At 41.9% G+C, this 5,000-nt stretch overlaps 1 protein-coding gene and 1 long non-coding RNA gene across 15 annotated transcripts in view; one reads left to right on the forward strand and one right to left on the reverse strand.

The window, feature by feature from the left end:
- The window catches only part of LOC134464578 (uncharacterized), a 4,064-nt gene extending 751 nt beyond the window's left edge, over positions 1-3,313 (forward strand). Inside the window, exons 2-7 of the long non-coding RNA XR_010037950.1 lie at positions 719-788; positions 986-1,090; positions 1,540-1,618; positions 1,723-1,832; positions 2,560-2,664; positions 3,263-3,313. This is a non-coding gene — a long non-coding RNA (uncharacterized LOC134464578). The remainder of the gene's footprint in view (positions 1-718; positions 789-985; positions 1,091-1,539; positions 1,619-1,722; positions 1,833-2,559; positions 2,665-3,262) is intronic.
- Positions 1-5,000, reverse strand: part of foxp2 (forkhead box P2) — a 282,865-nt gene that overhangs the window by 214,764 nt on the left and 63,101 nt on the right. The window lies entirely within an intron of this gene.

The raw sequence follows: 5,000 nt of genomic DNA on the forward strand, positions 1-5,000 counted from the left end.
TAAAGATAGACAAAGGCTACCGTTAGCATGCTATTGCGTTAGCTCATCAACTAGATGCTGGACACTGCTCATTTTTCACGTCTGCCCGGCATTTCGCTGATGAACTAACGCTTAGACGCCTTGCCAATGTATTTTACAGCGGCAAAAATGCATCTAGGCGACGTTGGAAAGACTGGTGTGCCGTCTGGGTATGTTGGTTTTCAGTGCTGGGCAGCAGCGAAGCGACTAGTTTAATTACATTATCTAGTAGCTTGGTCGTAGCGTCACTACTATGTATCGAGTAGCTAACATCCCTTGAAACACCTTGCCCTTTCACCAAACCGACCGATTCTTCCTTGTTGCGTTCTATTATGAAAGCTAACCGTGAGTAGTTCTGGCGGCAGCTCTCAGTAACGCGAGCCCAATGTATCAGCGCGAGCTCAATGTCGACCAGAGTGGTCAAGTTGAGCACGCCACCCCGAAATCAATGTGAAATACCCTGCCATTTGCAACAGTAGGCAACCTGTCCTTTAAAAGTATGGGTCCTCAAAACAGCACTTGTTGCACAAATAAGTGTAGATGGCCTCTTCAAGAAATTGAAATTATGTATGGTCACTTTTTCTTATTGTTTCACGTGGAGGTCTACTGACCTTGTCTAAATAATGTAGGCTAGTTTATGTCCATGTATTATATTAGGACCCAAGGTTAATGGGTTATTCTATTTACCATGTTTTCACAGGCTGCTGTCTCATAATATGGCGAAGACGAGTCACCTGAAGGCCTAACTCGCCATAGAAGACTGAAAGAATGTAAGATTAACTTCTTTGTGACCAATATGACTTGCTCATTGATACATTTGCTATGTCAATATGAGGTGCATGTCAAAATATTTAATTTATTTGTCTCGCTTCTAGGAGCTGTAGAAACTACAGGGTGTTCTTTTTTCAGGGTATTCTTTTTTATAGAACTGGACAGGTAATTTATTCGTTCCCCTTGTTTTTGGAAGTGTCCTGCAGGATGCTGTGTCCTGCAATCCTGTGTGCTGTGCTACAGACGCGTGTGGAGGTCAACCCAAAATGGGCACAGTCTCACCACAGAAGAGTGAAAGAGGGTAAGCTTAACCTATAGCCTACGTCAGGGTCGGGGAACGTTTCTCATTCGAAGGGCCGCTTCAAATTCATCCGAGGGGCCGTAAAAGTCCTCCAAGGGCCGTACTATGAACACAAACCAGGATTTTCCCTTTCACTTTAGGCCTATATTGAAGGCAGCCACATTTAAACAAACGCCACCTTCTTCAGGTTCCCTGAATATAACTTAATTGTATTGCAAATGTATTTTCTAAGATTCCATTACAAAATATGTCATATTTCATGTGAAGCTGAATAGCATTAAAATTATATCGGGGGGACAGATAAAACTGCCTCAAGGGTCGCAAATGGCCCTAGAGACATAGGTTCCCCACCCCTGGCCTACATTGTCAATATGACTTGTGCTACTTTATAGATAAGTAATCAATGCTGTGCATTGCTATGTTTTGATTTATTTTCTTACATCCTACAGATCCTGGCAGGGAGACGGTAGTGTCCTGCAGAATGGTGATGGGCCAATCTTACAAGAGACCACAGAAAACTGATATAGTGTAAGATTATCCCTGTTGGGCTCAATAGGTCTTGCTTATTGACATATTTGCTATGTCAATATGAGGTGCATGGCAAAGTATTTATTTATTTGTCTCGCTTCTAGGAACTATAGAAACAACAGTGCCTGCTGCAGTATAACGAGGACACCCTGAGCAGAGAGCTCCAATAGGCCCAGGTCCAGTGTCTTGGCAGGGTGAAATGGCACTGATATGGGTATGTACCATAGAGGTAGAAAATAACACTAGAGTGGACATGACAATTCACGACAGCACTGGGAAGTGGCACATGGCGCCTCCCATTGTCTGTAGGTATTGTAGGCACCTTCAGTCAATTCAAGTCAATGGAGAACACACCCACCTCTGTTAAAAAATGGACTAAAACTGTGTGAATATGAAGTAACCCATTAATCAAAGACCAGATTTGAAATGTCAGGATAAATATCTACTTAAATCATATGAGTCGATAAAATACATCTAAAAATCGAATTATATTAATTCTGCACATATTTAGCAACCCACTTCAACTATTGTCCTTGTAGAGTGTGTTGATGGACATTTTCACATTATTAAGCCATTTTTTGACAGGTGAGCCTCCTTGTCCATTCATTTCCATTTATCAGACCTACCTACAGATAATGGCCGCCACAGATTGCCGTCAGAAGGGGGGCGGGGTCACCTCTAGTGTTATTTTCTACCTCTATGGTATGTACTAATGTCAGTTAAAATGAATGAATTAATTAATTCTCATATCTGAATAATGTGAACACTGGATTTACCACACACACACACACACACACACACACACACACACACCCTAGGCCTAGATGATTTGGACCCAAGGTTACTTTTGCCACAGCTCTGGCACATCAATTTTCATTTGTTTAATAACTGGTCAGGTAATTTATTCATTCCCCTTGTTTTTTTGTTTTGTTTTTTTGTAGTGTCCTGCAGGATGCTGTGTCCTGCAATCCTGTGTGCTGTGCTACAGACGCGTGTGGAGGTCAACCCAAAATGGGCACAGTCTCACCACAGAAGAGTGAAAGAGGGTAAGCTTAACCTATAGCCTACGTCAGTGGTGGGGAACCTTTCTCATTCGAAGGGCCAATTCAAATTCACCCGAGGGGCCGTAAAAGTTCTCCAAGGGCCGTACTATGAACACAAACCAGGATTTTCCCCTTCACTTTAGACCTATATTGAAGGCAGCCACATTTAAACAAACACCACCTTCTTCAGCTTCCCTGAATATAACTTAATTGTATTGCAAATGTATTTTCTAAGGTTCCTTTACAAAATATGTCATATTTTATGTGAAGCTGAATAACATTAAAATTATATCGGGGACCAGATAAAACGGCCTCAAGGGTCGCAAACGGCCCTCGAGACATAGGTTCCCCACCCCTGGCCTACATTGGCAATATGACTTGTGCTACTTTATAGATAAGTTCTCAATGCTGTGCATTGCTATGTTTTGATTTATTTTCTTACATCCTACATATCCTGGCAGGGAGACATAGTGCATGAGACCATAGAAGACTGAAATAAGAGATTATCCCTGTTGGGCTCAATATGACTTGCTTATTGATATATTTGCTATGTCAATATGAGGTGCATGGTGAAGTATTAATTTATTTGTTGTTTCTACAGCTCCCAGAAGTGAGACTGAGTGCCTGTTGCAGTATGACGAGGACGCAGTGCTGGCATGATTGGCGTCTGAAGAACATGAAATCAACAGCAATGTTTATAATGTTGTACATACCTGTATAGTCTGTATTAAAAGGCAGTACCTGTAGTATTTTTCCTCTTACTTTCATATTTACCACATATTTACTATGAATTGACAACTTTTACTAAAATCCATTTTTGTATGTGCCCTGACTAAAACTATCCTTAAACCTAACCTGTCAGAGATGTAACAACAACCTGCTCTTAGCAATGTGGCAGCAGTCTACTTGGATGCAGCGGGGAACATAGAACCCTTTTTTGAAAAAGCATTGTATGTTTCTGAGTTTTATGAATTGTGCCCTTCCCAAACATCATGCATAGGCTAAACGTATCTATGACACGCTGATTTGAACTCACTATCGCGTGTGTCCAATACGCATTTTCCAGTTAAGTCGTGCTCCACAACGCCCTGTGACAGGTAAGGTTTAGGGATGGTTTTGGTTTAGGCACAATTTAGGTAGAAATTCGCCTAATCTCGCTGTTCTTGGCAAAAGTAAAGCAGCAGAAACATTACTTCACTGACAGGTTAGGTTTAGGGGTGGTTTTGGTTAGGGCACAGCAAAACATATTTGCGTTTAGTAACAGAAATGCGCTGTGACAAAACAAAATCGCCGACACGGCGGGAAAACTGCGCAAACTGCGCAAACCTCGTCACTAGTCAAAAGTGCATGAAAGCGCTTTACCGTTGCGTTGAGGAGCACGCTTTGAATTCAAAATGCGTCGCACCATGCACTAGCGTGCGATACGTACGCTAAAGCATGATGACAGCCTGCCCAAACTTAACTTGTCGGCAATGAAATGTTTCCTAGTTGTACATTTGTGACCTGAGTGCTGTGTACATCACTGCATATATAGTATATTGTTTGCAGGGTATATGTGTAGTTGCATGGTTCTTGTCAAAGTGTGTGTACATTGTTTGGTGTGATATTAAAAGCGTTTTTTAAAAAATCATTTTCATTTCATTCATTTTCATTTTATCAATAAATTCACATCATGCATGCTAAAGCCCCATCACAGTGCAGCCTATAATGATGTGAATATAATGATGTGAATATACAAAGTAAAATCAACCTAGGTATATTATTAATAATAATTTTTGCATAATTATACGGACCTACTGTATACGGTCTGCATAAATTAATCCAACGTGACCAATAGAAGGTCGTAGCTGCTAACCAATAGCGCAGCTCTTTTACTTTGAGTCACGTGTCTTTTTCGTCCAATAAGAGCAAGGCTAGTCCGCGTTCCGGGCTGGCTGTCATTGCCTTTCATGTGGTAATCGTTGGGCCATTAACACCCTGCTGTGAGACCTGTTCGCGGCTCGCGATTCGCTTCCGGGCGATTTAGGTGTCATCAAAATTGTTAGTTTTGATTCTCTCAAGCGCTCAAAATCAGACGAAAGTTAGGCAAGTCCGTGGACGATTAGGGACGAGTTCATTGTCACAAATCCCCCTTTTCGTGCTGTGACACACACACACACACACACACACAGACAGGGCCGGATTAACGCACAGGCTAGATATGGCTGCAGCCTAGGGGCCCCCAACTGCCAGGGGGACCCTGACTGGCCAAAAGTGGAAAATTGTGACAAGGTGCAATATTGAAAAAATGTTGAAGATGTTGACTAGACTTTGTAGACATGTTACCCTTACTAGCTTGT

This window comes from Engraulis encrasicolus, chromosome 15 (genome assembly GCF_034702125.1).
Source record: "Engraulis encrasicolus isolate BLACKSEA-1 chromosome 15, IST_EnEncr_1.0, whole genome shotgun sequence".
NCBI lineage: Eukaryota > Metazoa > Chordata > Actinopteri > Clupeiformes > Engraulidae > Engraulis > Engraulis encrasicolus.